The sequence below is a fragment of the Vombatus ursinus genome, unplaced genomic scaffold, assembly GCF_900497805.2.
Source record: "Vombatus ursinus unplaced genomic scaffold, bare-nosed wombat genome assembly UNPS02014817.1, whole genome shotgun sequence".
Taxonomy (NCBI): Eukaryota; Metazoa; Chordata; class Mammalia; order Diprotodontia; family Vombatidae; genus Vombatus; species Vombatus ursinus.
Genome location: NW_020954595.1, coordinates 13,496,890 through 13,512,636, shown reverse-complemented (window position 1 = coordinate 13,512,636; position 15,747 = coordinate 13,496,890). Strand labels below are relative to the sequence as shown.

Genomic DNA, 15,747 nt, shown 5'->3' with positions numbered 1-15,747 from the left:
TGTAGAACTCCCTCCCCCAGACCTCCTCCCACTGTTTTTTTTTGGCTAGGCAATAGGGTTAAGTGACTTGCCCAGGGTCACATAGCTAGTAAGTGTTATGTGTCTGAGGCCAAATTTGAACTCAGGTCCTCCTGAATCCAGGGCCGGTGCTCTACCCACTGCGCCACCTAGCTGCCCCCCTCCTCCCCCTCTTGTCCATGGGGGAGGCAAGCCAGTCCAGGCTGGGTCACTCAATCGTCCATGAGCTCAGTCTTATCCAAGTACAAAAAGAAACCTCTGGTGTGGTTGGGTGTGGCTGTTTGGTCCCCTCTTACCCCACCCCAATCCCAGCAGTGGCCAAGGGCTCTAAGGGAAAGAGGCCGACCGTGGAGTCAGCTCCCTGAGCCCCCAACAGGCTCCGGCACTTTGCCTGGCACCCAGGGCTCCACAGCCAGCATCGTATGGATCCTCCCTTCTGCTTTTCCTACTGCAACAGCAGCCGCATCCTTCAGGCACTGGCCCAGCCTGATGCTTGGTTTAAGCCCAGGGTGGCAGAGTCAGTTCCCACAGCAGGGAGAACTTAGCTATCTGGGCTGGACTCCCTGCCCACCCTCTCCCTACTGCTCTCCCCGGAGGGACTGGGAAGAGCCCTGGTGGGAAAGGGAGGGGCTGATTCCCCTAAAATCTGCTACTATTGAGCTGGGTGACCAGGGACAAATTACTCCCCCTCTCTGGATGCTCTGCCTTCCATCTACTCTGGCTGCTCCCACATCTCATCTTCCTCCCCATCTTTCTGGGAGAGGATTCTACACTGGCTACTTCTTGCTCTTCCCCATCAAGCAGTGGTCACATACTTGCTCTTCCCCATCATGGGCATGGTCACAGTGCATCTCAAAGTCAGATCCAGAGAGCTCCATCATCCCCAACTTTTCTCATTTGTCTTCCTCCAGGAAAAAGGTTTAACAGCTGCCTGGGCTTTGTCCTCAAAACCACCTCAAAATCACCATAATACCATTTATCGTCTCCCCCTCCCATTTCGTCAGGTCTTATTAAAGGACCAGCTGACCCAATGCCCTATTGTTCAGATATCTTTCTATAAGTGCCCATCCAATGTGAAGAAAGGTTCATACTGTTGACCTCCTCTTTGAAACTCTTCCCAACTCATTACATACCCTTCGTCTTTCACTTCGGGTAACTGGATAGGAATATGCAACCTCATCTGTAAGTACCCAAGTGTATGGTGAATGGGAAACCGAGATGGGAATGAGAAGCACACTGGCAGCTGGTAGGAGCCTCAATCTGTAAAGGGTCAGCTCCCCTTTGTAGTTACCAGCAGAGATTGTTGACCAAGGCAAGAGCATGAGCTCAGATCACTGATTAAGAATGCAATGCTCTTGAGGGCAGGGCCTATATTCTTTTGGTCTTTGCTGCCCCAGTGCCTAGCACAGTGTAGGTCATGCAGTAGGTACTAGATAAATGGTCATTAAGCTGAACTGAACTGTGAGATTCAAACCCAAGATGTCTTACCGGCTTTAAGAGTCCATGAAAGTATTCTTAATCCCCTTGCTCTTAGCCTCGTTTAGGAAAACTCTTGAAATGAGCAGCAACAACCCCAAGCTTAGGGCCTCAGCTCTCCAGCTGGTTTGGAGGGCTCAGCTACACTTGCCATTTCAGACATTCAGACCAAGAGTATCCTCGGTCTTAGGGACTTGAGAGAGTTCATGAGTGAGCCCCTCAAAAGCCTCCATTTTGCTTTTCTGACAAAGAAGATCAAAGCCAGCAACAATTTCAATTAAAAGTCAACCTCTTGTCATGTGAACTTACTTCTTGGTATCAATAAATGAGAACATCCATGATTGTCCTTTAGAAATGCTGTGAAGAAGCTGTGTTCTGAGAAGTCGTCAATGTCTATTCCGTTTTCTGGTAGAGACATCGTTGGACAGTCCTCATTGTAAGGGATGTTTCCAGGGCCAGCTCTGCTTAGCAGCTGGAGCTGACAAGTGTCACCTGAGCAGGGGCCCTCCATTATTGGCCCTGAAACTCATTCTGGACTTTGAGAAACCAGAGTGAGTTCATGTTGAAAAGCAGAATTTTAATAAGAGTGTTATTCTGTAGCTATTCTTTATCTGTCAGATTCACTTCTATGTGTACCTGTTATTGTCTCCCCAGCTAGACTGCAAGCGCCTGGAGGGCAGGGAATGTTTCACTTTTAAATTTGAGTCCCTAGTGCCTGGCCTGTGGCAGGGGCTGAATAAATGCTTATTGATTAATTGACTGGCTAAGTTAGAATCGAAGGAGCAGATGGGTAGAGTTAGTATGAATCCACAGATCTACACATGGCCTCGTAGGTCAGTGGAGTTTGTGGCTGCCGGTTGGCTAAGACATGACCTGAATTAGGGGCTACTCCATGAAGTCCACGAAGCTTAGTTTGTGTTTATTTGCAGAAGCAGGATATAGCAGGACACTTCGTCAATGCATGCAGTTGGCCACGAAGGGAACTAAGTCAGAAAGGAGCAGACACTGATATATACCCGTGTGTCCCCACTGCCACTAACTGGATCTGAGTCAGCAAATAGAGGACAGTTATTATTTCAGAGCAATGAGTTTCTCTTTGAAGAAACAGGGTACAGATTTTGAAAGTGAAAATGGAAACTAATCCACAATTATCCATTGGGAATGGAAACAGGAAACACAGGAATCATGGAAAGACCTGGACGATCCAAAGATGTCACAGGAGTCAGTGGTGACCTTTCCCCTCCCACAGAGGCCTTCATTGCTTGCCTCATGGTGGAGATGTGGACAGGGCATGGAAATGGTCAGAAGACAGCTTGAATAATGCATAGCTTCCATCACTGGATAAAGAAAGCTTGGATGAAAGTAGAGACACTGAGAGCTGGGGGGGGGGGGGGTGGAGAGGTTCTGGTCACTCCTTCAGTTAAAGGCCATAATGCGGACTAGAGGGCAGAGGACAAGGGCTCTGCTGGCTGTGCAACTTTACTTCTGACTCAAATTAATTTGGATGTCAAGTGAAACAGGGTCCTAGAGGGCTGAGAAAATTGGGATCTTCAAACCCAGGCAACCCTTGATAATTCATTGAGAGAGCAGGGACTGAAATGATTGTGAAGGGAGGGGTTCAAGTTGGTTATCACAAATCAAGTGGGAGGTCAAAAATAGGCTTTGAACAAAGGTGTCACCCATGCTGAGCAGGGTGGAGAAAAGTTTAAAGACAGAATAAATGTCCAGAGGTGCTTTCAAAGGCGTTTGCTCATCTCCATTTGCCCCTGGAAGTGAAGACCTTCTGAGGTAGAAAACAAAAAGCAATCATAGCCAAGGCTCTGGGGACCAGCTGGACTCCCTTTCTTTATGGGAAGAAAAGCAGCTAAGAGATTCTCGCCCATCTGATACCAGCTGTACGAAGGGTCTGTTTCCCTAAAAGAGCTGAATCTCACGTCTCGGGGCTCTAAGCTCTCTAGGGAGAGATGGTTGTCCCCACTCTTCTTCATAGTCCCTGGGGCAGAGTGAGCACCTCGGCAGGAACACAAAGACCTTCCCCACCACCTGGCCAGCAGCAGTATGCTGCTGGTGGAGGACACCAGCTTAGCAGCCACCACTAGCCAACAGCTGGGAGCAGGCCGAGAGAGCCGGTGTAAAGGCTACCAGGAGACTTTTGTGGCCTGGACGTGACTAAGGCATGGGCTGCCTCTCCACGGTGTGGCCTGTGCACACATGTTCCTCACACATATATATCCTTACACTGGGGCCTCACACATGACTTGTTTACACATATTCCTTACTCATGTGCCCCTCTACATATGTGCCGTGTCCAGGCACATTCCTTACATGTGTGCCCTCCACATGGTGTACAAGCCTGCTCAATCTTCCCACGATGCTGCCTGTGTTTGGGACTTATTGTACCCCAGATCTAGGAAAGGAATGTTTTTCTACTTTTCTCATGGTGCTAATTTAAAAAATGCCTTTTGTCTCTAACTAATTACATCCCCTGGTTGACTAGAGGAGAAGCAAGCGTGCCAGTAAGGTGAGAACTCGTGAACTAGGATGTTGGAAGATGAGGCTCCACAGCCTTGAGCCTGGGGTAGCAGGTTTGTTTGGAGGGTAGAGCAAGGTGAAAGCTAAATAGAATCCTGTCCTGCCGGTGTCCCAGGCCTGGAAGATGTGAGGCAGCAGCTGGCTGCTTTTCTGCTGGGTCTGGACCTAAGTCATCACACCTGGCCCCTGCTAGTCCTGGTTCTGACCAATGGGGCAGATCTGCCCACCGTTCTCCCTGGCAGCCCTTCACCTCCTTGAGACAGCCACCAGGCCCCAGGATCCTAGTCTCATAAAAGAAAACAGCAGTGCCTCTAGTGGGCTTGGTACCCTCAGCTGGCCCCACTGTCTGGTGCCCAGGAAAAGAGGAACCGGAGACCAAATCTGCTGGTGCCATGCCCCATGCTGGAGTCATGAGTCCACAAGGAGGTGTGCTGCCCAGGCTTCTGCAAAAGGAGGTGGTGACAACCAAGTGTGCCCAGGTCCTGGGCACTTGGCATAGCAATATGGAGCGAAGAGCAAGGATTACTGAAGAAGAGGAATTTGCAAGTATTTGGAGTGGTGTCATTTGTCATATATTATTATTAATAAGAATAATAATATAAATAGCACTTTATAGCACTTTAAGGTATGCAAAGAATGATACCCATATTATCTCTGATCCTTAAAATAACCCTTTGAGAAGGTGTTATTTCTATCTCCATTTTACAGATTAGCAAACTGAGGCAGACAAATGCTAAGTGACTTGCCCAGAGTCACACAGCTGGGAAGTGTCTGAGGCAGGATTTGCACTCGGGTCTTCCTAACTCCAGGTCCAATGATCTATTCACTAACAGCAAGTGCTTGAGAACAGAGGTGTCAAATATGCCCCATTATACTCCAGAGAGCTCCTGAGCCAGATTAAAATATGATCGGGAAATATTTAGCAAAATAAGTAAAAATACAATTAAATGTAGGTAATATTACATTTCAAAACTAAGTTAATATGCTGGCCCCAGGGATCCTTCTGCATGGTTTAGTGGTCCCCATTTCTCTGAGTTTAATCCCGTTGCCCCAGAAGAGAGAGGGACTTGAGGACTGGTTCTGATGGTCAAATGGCAATGGCGCTGCCATTTGGTCCTCTGATGGGAAGGGGTTTCCCAAATGTGGTTAATGTAGTCCCCAGCTCCTACACAGGTCTTCAGTGCAAAATACTGGTATCTGACGTGAAAGTGTTCCACATTCCCCACCTCAATTATTAACAGATGAACTCTATTGAATCAACCAAACATATAAACCAGGTGCAAACAAAGCCTTAATCAGTGGTGTGATGGGGGGAAGATGCCCAGGGGGAACATTTTGAACATTGATCATGAAAGAAATCACAGTTTATATATTGGGATTGGTGAAAAAAATTAAACATTTCTGGTCCTGGGTAAGATTAGAGCAAAATAACTTGAAACTGGGTATTCCAGCAGGAGTCATTCTGGTGGGGGTCAAGGAAATTGCCCTGGGTCAGGGCAAACAGTTGGGCTTTCTCAATTCCTCTCCCCGCCTTCATTCATCAAACAACCTTGTGAACTCCAAAAGCTTGGGAGATTCACATTCCCACTGGGGTCCCTGGAACAACCATAGCTGAAGACACCATCTGCATTGGGAGCTTAGACACACTGACTACACACTAGGCATGCCAGGAAAGGAAGTTTGGAGGACTTGCTGAGGGTTCCGTAAGGAGAGCAAAGGACTTCTAGTAACTAGGACCTGTGACAACCCCTTTGCCACTTGGATTCTCTAGGCTTAAACCCACTTAACAAACAGACCCTGTGTGTACTTGGGGGACAGTGTGCCCCAGACCTTCGGGGGATTGTACCAACTGTTCTTGCCACATTCTGAAGTTACAGAGGTCTGAACGGCTGATGATCAGAGGCCCCACACCAGATGGGGGCTTGTGAGAGATGACACTAAAAGACATAACCCCAGCACCACCACCATAAACCCTAAAGTGAGAAGCAGTAAATCATCCTTCAGGGACCCAGCCTGCCAGTATTGGCGGAAGTTGTGAGGGTGAGCCCATGAACAGGGTGCTACACCCCTATGGGGAAGTCTTCATCTCACCCCTCACAAAGGATACATAAGATTCAAAGGACTCACAGGAGCCAATGAAGACAGAGAAATACAGAATGCTCTCAGAAAGACCATTAGTCTTCCCCTGGAAGAGAGACCTGCTCTGTTGTGAAGACTTCCCCTTCATCTTGGACCTGCACAGTGGGAGTCACTCAAAGCAAGAGTGGGGAGGGGGTGGCCAGGTGCGAGTCTGCTGCCCCCACCATCACATGGCTCCGGTCCTTGAGTATCTGGCCCCATGTTGCTCATCCTTTTCCTTCACCAAGAAACTTGCCAGAGGAGGAAACCTATTTGCTTTAAGAAGGATGGCACCCAAACTCTCAAACTGAGAAATTCTTGAACTTGAGATAACGTGGAAGGTAACCTTCAAAAAAGTGACCCCAAAAGGTGAGAAAATCCATTCTCTCATCTCTCCTCTCAGGTCACATGCAAGCACATGTTTACCCCCACCATGTGCTTCTACGAGAGTGATATAAACAACCGGTCTGCTTGGACAATAAGTGAACACCGATCTCCAGGAAATGTGGTCACTGATCTCTTCTCAGAAATGGAAACAGAAAGGCAGATGGTACTAGGAACTTGAGGCCATCTGGGCAAGCACAAATAGCTCACCATGACAAGAGGGATGGAGAGCAGGAAATAGGCAGACAGCTTTTATAGAACACAGGAGAGGGCCAGCTTTTCCAACAAGAGTGGCTTCTCCTCACTCTTAGCTGACAACCATCTTGAAAGCATCCCCAAGCTGCTGAGAGGACAGAGGGATTCCGTCTGTCCTCTCAGGAGGACGGCAATAAGCATGCCTGCCCTGCATTTGTGGTGGTTCCTGAAGTGCCCCCCAAATGAAGGTTGACACCTGCAACCTCAACAAGTTTATTTGGAAATTCACCAAACTGATCAGGGCTCTCTGTGATGAATACTTACCTTTTCAATTAATTTCAGGGAACAAGATGTAAAGAAACAGAAACAATTAGGTACAAGTTAAGTAACTTTCTCCCACTAGGCTCAAATATCACCCATTACCGTAAGTTAATTTTACTTTCCTTTGTATTCTCATAGGCAAAACATTAGCGTTCTCTCCGAGTAGTGCTTCTGGATGTTGAAAAGTACCCGGCCTTGGCCAAGCCAGTAAGCCACCTAGAGCCTGTTAAAAGCCAATGGGATGCCTTTTTCTACTCCTGTTATCGCCAGTCATGGTGATACCATTGCTTTATGATGTTCACCTCTCACTTCATTAAATACTCCATTTTCTGATGGAAATTTGCTCCTGTCATTTCAATGGGAAGCTTCAAGCCAACCTTCCCCCACCCCACCCCTCACTCACACTATTGACTTTCCTTTCCTCTTCTAACTCCAAAACAAGTGGAGAGGGGGCAGGGATCCTTCTACATAAGTTAGCATCCCACTCTGAGGATTTTCTTCCACTTAGGAAAAAGTGTTACTCTCACCCACCAAGTCACCAACTCACAGAATTCACTTCTCCTGTCCCTTCTTTCTCAATACTCACTTAACTTTGCTTTTCTTAGAAAAATTGCTTATCCCCTTTAAGAAACAAGTTGGCTTGAGCAGTCTCTAAAAGTGAGGAGCTTTAGGCATTTTAAAGGAAAGTTAGGCATCTTATATAGGACTTTGAATGCAACATTTTCATTTGTAAACCATATTCCATAGTAGTTTCATCACTGCATGGACGAGTTCAGGCATTTGTCCATCTGGCACCAGGAACGGGGACATCACCATCGTCTTTGAGATCGTCGCATTTCCCAGCTGAAGAGAGAAAGCTCCTGCCTCTTGAAATAGGGATGGGCCCTGTGGTGTTATGGGCAGTCCTTCTCCCAAGGCCGGTTGGAGCATCCTCTTCAGCTCAGAGTCTTGGAGAACGGCTCAGGGCTCTACTGAGCGTCGGACTCTTTCTGCAGCTAGTGCAACATTTACTCCCATGAGATTCTGAAGGGACATGTATTTCACAGAGTAACTGTCTTTCTGAAAAGGAGATTGCAAAGCCGGCTCTTATTCAATGGCTTGGGGTTTTCCATTGATTTTCATTTTATGTTGAAGGCATATTGTCCTGGGAAGAATTTTGGCACCAAGACTAATGTAAATTAAAATCCCTCTTGAGGATGCCAGCAGCTTTGCAAAATTACATATTTAAAGAAAAACATGTTTATGAGAAAACATTAATAATATTCTAAATAGAACACAAAATACTCATGCTGCCCCAGGAAGTTGGATTCCTTGGCATGAGAGCTATTTCAGAGGGTGATGCATCCTTCCGGGTTCCAGGCTGAGGTGGGAACTTGCTATCTCAAATCAGCCTTCACTTTTAGAACACAGAGGTGATAAGTAAAAACGTGTATTGCTTTATTTAACTAGAGCTCATTCTATGGGGGGGAGTGGTTAGGAGAAAATGACCCAGGAGACAAGAATAATCCATGCATTCATTACGAGCTTTAAAGGATATGATACAGAATGAATCATTTTTTTCTGTGCAATCAAGGAGGCGATCCCAGAGTATAGCTGACTTCACCAACTGCCAATCAATAGTCAAAACCCTCGGCTGGGTCCTTGATACTACAGGGAAGTCCCTTTCCTCTTCCTTCTTGACTCTCCCTCTCATTCCCCACATATCTGGTGTCCTACCTGAGAACAGAGGATGTTAGGGGTCTGTGATTCAACAAGTACCAGGAGGGTGAAAGAGCAGCCTTTTTTTCTGGGAAGAGGGGCAAAGACTGAAATTGAATCGGGTTCAAAGATCATTCCAAGCCCTAACTAGCAGTGTGACCCTGGACAAGTCTCTTCATTTTCTTGGATCTCAGTTTCCTTATCTGTAAAATGAGAGTATTGGCCTCTAAGGTCCATCTGAGTATAAGCACAAAGCCAAACTGGAATGGAACCAAGATTTCTTCCAAGTGTTGAAAGCCAAGGAATTGAAGCCAGAAGAATGAAAAGCAGTAGCTGAGACTCAGGCCAGGAAGTCAGAACTAGCTCAGCAGGCAAAGACTGAAGCTTATACAAGGAATTGGTCATTTGACAAGTTCGTAATATATTTGTATATTATGTATTATATTTATACAATTAATATATTATATTTATACATGTCTTTATTTATATCTGTGTGTGTATTTATTTGTTTATGTATTTATTTCCCACTTTCTGCAACAGACCTGGTCCTTTCCCCAAAGGCCTTCCTTTGAGATTATCATTATCTCCCATTTGCATTGTATATGTCTTGCATATCTCCTGTAGTTTGCACGTGGTCATCACCGCCCTCCCCCATTGGACCAAGAGCTCCTTGAGAGCAGAAACTGCTTTTTGCTTTTCTCTTTACTTTTCTCTAGGTCTTAGTAAAGCTCCTGCATCATAGTAGGTGCTTAATATATGCTTTTATCAATTTGACTTAACTTGCCTTGACTCTTTGGGGGAACAGTAGTATAAGTCTGCACATTTTACATGAATGAACCTACCATCTGGCATCGAGGCTCAGTCAGAAACACCAGAAGCTGTGGATGAATGAATGAATAAGAAAGCATTCATTCATGTTCTTGCAGTATGGCTCTAAGACAACCATCCCAACCCCACTCATGTTGGCAGGCTAGATCCGAATGGAATCGTAACTTTTCCCCTCAGGGCTCTTGGGTAGCTCTGAGGGGAGAGGAGGTGTCTTTCCAATACTATAGTTCATGAACCCCCTCTGGTGTGCTACTCCCCCAATCATCAGTTGATATCAATTAGTCAGCCAAACTTCATTAGTTTTTATAAAGAGGTATTTTCTAAGGTGAGGCAGCAAGGTGGCACAGTGGACAGAGCACAGGGCCTAAAGTCAGTCCAAATCTGGCTTTAGATAATTCCTAACTGGGTGACCCTGGGAAAGTCATTTAACCCTGTTTGCTTCAGTTTCCTCATCTGTAAAATGAGCTGGAGAAGGAAATAGCAAACCACTCACCAGTATCTTTGCCAAGTGGGTGACCCCAGTGGGGTCACAGATAATCAGACACAGCTGAAATAACCAAGCACAAAAATTTACTAAGGTGATCTAGTAAGAATAATTAATGCAAAGCACCCCTCCCCAAGGGTCTGTGACACATTCTCCCACCAGTGCCTACAAAGTCTAGGAGGAAGTGGGCTAAAAGTGAGAGCCACGTGGGTAATTCACAATCCTTGGCTGCTGAAATTCCTGTTCTCTGGTTGGGGAGGTGGGTGCCTGGGAAGGTCCCCATGGGCCTGATGAAGCTCCTCTGCCAGGCTCCTTGAAGCTGCTTCTCCTTACCAGGTGGAGTTTAGTGTTAGCTTCCTGTGGCATCATCCTTGGGCACTGCTCAGCCTTGGGCACTGCCCTAGTACAATCACCTTGTTGAGAAGCATTCCTAGCACCAGGAGGAGGAGTTGGCAGCCTCGGGGTCATGCTAGATGCTGGGGTCTTCCCAGGCATGATTTCTGCAGATCCAAGTATGTCAAGATCTGTGTTAAGGGAATCAGCCCCTCCACTTACACTGGGGCTCCTCCTCCTATGCCCTTTTATTTTTGTTCAGTCATTTTTCAGTTGTATCCAACTCTTCTTGACCCCATTTGGGGTTTTCTTGGCAAAGATACCAGAATGGTTTGCCATTTCCTTCTCCAGTTCATTTTACAGATGAGGAAACTGAGGCAAATGGGGTTAAGTGACTAGCCCAGCATCACACAGCTAGGAAGTGTATGAGGCCATATATGAGCTCACAAAGATGAGTTTTCCTGACTCCAAGCATGGAGCTCTATCCACCCTATGCCCTTGGAAGGCCTTTAGCAGAGAAGAATGACTATGGAAGAGCAGTAGAGGATACAATGGGGGGAGGCAACTCTGAGACTCCAAGGGAAACAAAATGTCTTATAATAGGCAAGGGCCCACCCCAGCAGGATGCCCACCACAGCCCTCACTACCACTCCTCGCCAGCCTCTGACGTGGCCTAGGACCTTCAAAGTTCCTTCCTTCCAATAGGAAAGAGGCTGAAAAGCCTCCTGAGAAAGACCACCTCCCTCTGCTGTCCAAAGACCTCTCTCTTCAGTGATGTTGGCACCTTACTCTATTCAACTGCATGCCATCAGGTTATATCCTCCTCAGGGGTGAGAAAGACTAGGAAGAAAGGTCTGGGGCCACTTGTCCTGACCTGGAAACCCTGGAAGGCCCTTCAACCATAAAGAGTGCAGGGTCTCCTGGGACCCTTCAGACAGCAACCTCTCGATGTAGAGTACACTTTCTAGCCTAGAGCCAATTTCCCAGAGTTCCAGACACGGAGGTCTCTCTGTTGTGGGGGACAGGAAAGACACCACAGAAGGAGAGTAGGGAAAATACTGTTTTGGTTTCCAAAAACGAGGAGGAAAAACGGAAACTGCCAACACCAGCAGAGTGAATCTGACTTCGAGGCCAGGAATAATCCTAGACTCCATCATGAAAGGGACCACAGCTAACGCCATGCTCCAAAACTGAGGTTTAGGAAGTCCTGGGCTCTCAGCATCCCTGGAAGGCACCACCTACCCCCTGTTCCCCACTAAGCATTAACAGCTCCCCTCCCCAATTTGGGCTTGATGTCAGGGAAAAACCTTCCTAACAATGAGAGCTACCCCAAAGTAGAATGGGCAGCTCAACCTCAGGCAGAAATGGGTCTCTTGTCCTTTTTGAGACTGGTCAACCACTTGTGAAGGGTGTCATAGGGGAATTCTCCAGCACCTCATAACCTCCATCTCTGAAGTGCTTGGATACATCAGTGTGCAAATAGCCACTTAGGATACATCAGACAAGTACAATTGTGCAGGGCTCCTAGATGTCCACTAGAGGAAGGGACAAGACAAAGTGTCAGTGGCCAAAGATATCAATTTGCTACAGATTCCAGTCACCCAGGGCTATGTCTCCTCTCCCATTTGACCGTAATTGGAGAGAGGAACCCTGGAGAGGAAATTGAAGAGGATGCCTCCCATTTATTTAGTGCCCATCCTGATGAGGTGTCAGAGAAATTGGGTTGGAATTGCTACTTCTGGGATCTTGAAAATGCCCCTCAGACCTCTTCAGGTCTCAGAGTCACCATGAGTAAACTGAGGGCCTAGGACCAAATGGTCTTCAGGTGACTCCCAATCTGAATTCCGAGCAGCCAGTGACATGGGGAGCACAGAGGTGTTTTCTGTCTTCTCCTTGGCCTTTGGCCTTTGGCCAACTCCTGCTACCAACTTCAGTTCACCTCTCTCTCTTCTCTCTCTGTGTGTCTCTCTGTCTCTGTCTCTCTCTCTCTCTTTCTGCGCTCCCCCTCCCACTTAAAACCTCATTTTAGCTTTGGATCTTTAAAACGGCCATTTCATCTCCTTGTTCTCCTAGAAATTTTGATGAAGATTCACAGGGATTTCACAAACCAGGAGAAACTGCTCAGAGCAGAGATTCAATTAGGCTTCAGAAACAGAAAGTTGTAACCCAATTAGCTACATAGCCCACTTCAATCATTTGGAGACCATGTGATCCGGTGGGAGGAGCTGGAGAAGGGAAACCTAGAAGTTGGCATATCTATTCTAGGCTCTGTTGCTGCCTCAATGCCATCTGAACCTGATGGCTTCGGTCTCCTCTGCATGTCCGCAATCATCCAGGTGTAATTTGTAATAATGGTCAACTGCTTCCCTTTGATGCCAGTCCAAAGAGGAATGAGTTAACTCCAATGGTTTTTGGAAACACTCAGATGGAAGGGGTTATAGAGTTGTGAGGTATTTTTAGGACAGGGGATCTACAGTTTCTGGTGAGGGTTTTCACATCTGCCCTCTGTGTGTGATGTGGCGTGCTCTCCACCTCTGGCTTGCTGCCTGCCGTCTGATGACAAACTGATGCACTCTCCTCAGCTGTTTCCTCTGTGGAGAGGAGGGCCACATTTTCTTCATGTAGGGAAGGGATTTTCAGCCTGACAGAGCTGCTCTCTGCTCTGCTAGCCAAGAATTATTTGGGGGAGTAGCTTTTATTCTGTTGTTTGCAGCTTCACTCTTCAAGTAACACCAACTAGATCTGGGCACGAGGCTGGAAGTCAGCTGGCACGAGCAGCAGAGCAGAGCAAGTGGGGGATGCAGGCAAGGATGGAGGAGCCTGCCCATTCTGGAGCCAATTGTTCAACGTTCAGCATGAGCATTTACACCTCGGAAATGAGCAAATGTGACACGGCCAATCTGGGAATTGGCTTTGCTTGACTGCACACATCTGAGATGGATTTGGTTTTCTTGCTTTCTCAATGGCTGTGGGAGGAGGTGGAAGGGAGAGAATTCAGAAATAAAAATTAAATGGAATAGAAATCAGTAAATGCAATAAATCAGGGCTTGACTTCTTGTTTCATTGATTGGCTAGATTTAAGAAAGTTAGAGAGAAAATGGCAATAATCTTGATTCAACTTAAAAGTGTGCTATATGTCCTTTTTTTCAGGGAGCCATTTGTTAAACAGTAACTAGCATCATCCTCCCGGATTCAGGTAACCTGGGATTGGGGCTTGGCAGTGGACAAGGAGTCAGGTGATCCAAAGATGAGGGAGAGGTCAGGGCAGATGAAGAATTCAGAGCTATGAAGCCAGAGCAGGGCAGGGGCCAGAAGTGCAGGGATGGCTGGGAGTGGAGACAGAGGTGAGTATGAAGGCCAGGCTTAGGAATGTGAGACAGGCTGAGACTGAGGCCAGAGAGCCGCAGATGGCCTGAGGAGGAGGTAATGGAAGGACAGCATTTAGGTGATGGTGAAGTGGAGAGGGATTGTCAGGAAAAGATGGCTCCAGTTAGACCAAGAACTCCCAGGGCAGCAGCTCACTTTCCAAACTTGACAGAATCTTGATGAGTGGAAGCCCATGGTACCAAGAGCATCCTAGAGGAAGGGAGAAGGAAACAGGAAGAGGGTTTGTGTGTGTGTGTGTGGTATGTGTGTGTGTGTGTGGTGTGTGTGGTGTGTGTGGTATGTGTGTATGGGTGTGGTGTGTGTGTGGTGTGTGTATGGGTGTGATGTGTGTGTGATGCTTGTGTGATGTGTGTGGTGTGAGTGTGTATGGGTGGTGTGTGTGTGTGTGTGGTGTGTGGTATGTGTGTATGGGTGTGGTGTGTGTGTGATGCATGTGTGATGTGTGTGATGTGTGGTGTGAGTGTGTATGGGTGGTGTGTGTGTGTGTGCGTGTGTGCACGAGCACGTGAGAGTGTGTACATGTTCTTCTAGGACTGACAACAGGCTTACAGTCACACAACTGACTGAAAGCACATAACATCTCATTGTTCATGTTGTTTGCTCTCTTCCCATAGTGTTTCTGATCCATAAACAACGAACAACAAAAATGGTAGCTAGCGTCTACATAGTGCTTTAAACTTGGCAAAGTCCTGTACAAATATCCCATTTAAGCCTCAGCACAACCCTGTGAAATAGGTGCTATTATTATCCCTGTTTTCTAGATGAGGAAACTGAGATCCAGAGAGTGGAAGTGATCTTACCAGGGCCACACAGTATCTGAGCAAGGATTCTAACACCATCTTCCTGACTCCAAATCCAGCACTCTCTCCATTCCACCACCTAGCCCCTGAAAAAGTGAGCGATGGAGATAACTTTGTTCACTTCTCAGACTGAGCCTCAAACAGAGAGTTTGTCACTGCCATGGAGGATGCCCAGCGCAGAGTCCAGATGGAAGCAGGATCAATTTCCCATACATGAGGAGCTCTTCACAGTTCTCCCATTTGTAGGTGATCTTGCGCTGGTTGCATTAGGCCCTCACTGGAATTCAACAAAGCCTCCTCAATGAGATCCATCTTTAATGATTGGCCTAATGATTGGGAAAACCCAAGTGGATAACACTTGGTCACAACGTCCATGTAGTAGGATGAGCAACTCAGAGAGCTGCTAAGTCCTGAGTAGTCATCGTATATTGACAATAAACTAGATTTAGAATTAATTAAAGAGAAGACAATGGGCTGGCTGCCTTTAAGTACTGTGTAGCATTTAGAATGCCTCCAAACTTCTGCCTGAAACAGGCTCATGCCTTTTACATTAAACTGGTTTTGGTAATAGTGTGTAACTAGAAGTCCTGGAACATCACCATTTCCTAAGAATTAAACCCATCAGTCACTCTAGTGGCAATGGAGAGAGGCAAGTGGGGATGTGAGCAGCTGGGACCCATCACACATGAAGAGTAACTCAGAAGAAGTGCTCCGATATCAGAAATTTTTTAAAGACTGGGTTCATGAGTGAGATGCCCACTGGTTCTGACAGCAGCCATGCAGTGGCAAAATCGGGAACAACTAGCCACCCATTGGGTGGATCACCTTTGTCTGCTTTGAGAGGTGACGGTCAACCACTGACCGGGGCAGGAAGATTTGAGTGGATTGTGATTTGTACATGGAAGGGACTCTACTTCAATGAGTTCCATCAACATTCTAAAGTAGCTGGTGATGCCCCCAAGTGTAATTGATTACATAAGGTCCGTCTCTCCTTTGGACTCCCCATTGTTACTTCTCAGCTGTGTGCAATACAGAGAGAAGAGCCAAAACGTCCCATCTAGGCAACAGTTTCATGGAAATCTTTGCAAGGTAGAGATATGATGAACAATGTAATTGAGTAGGAAACCTAATGGGATGTTTAAAAAACAGCAATATCAATATGATACATTGAGA

At 46.7% G+C, this 15,747-nt stretch overlaps 1 pseudogene; it reads right to left on the bottom strand.

Annotated features, from left to right (window-relative positions):
* Nucleotides 1-4,355: 4,355 nt before the first annotated feature.
* LOC114023321 overlaps nucleotides 4,356-15,747 on the bottom strand; it is a 62,003-nt pseudogene continuing 50,611 nt past the window's right edge.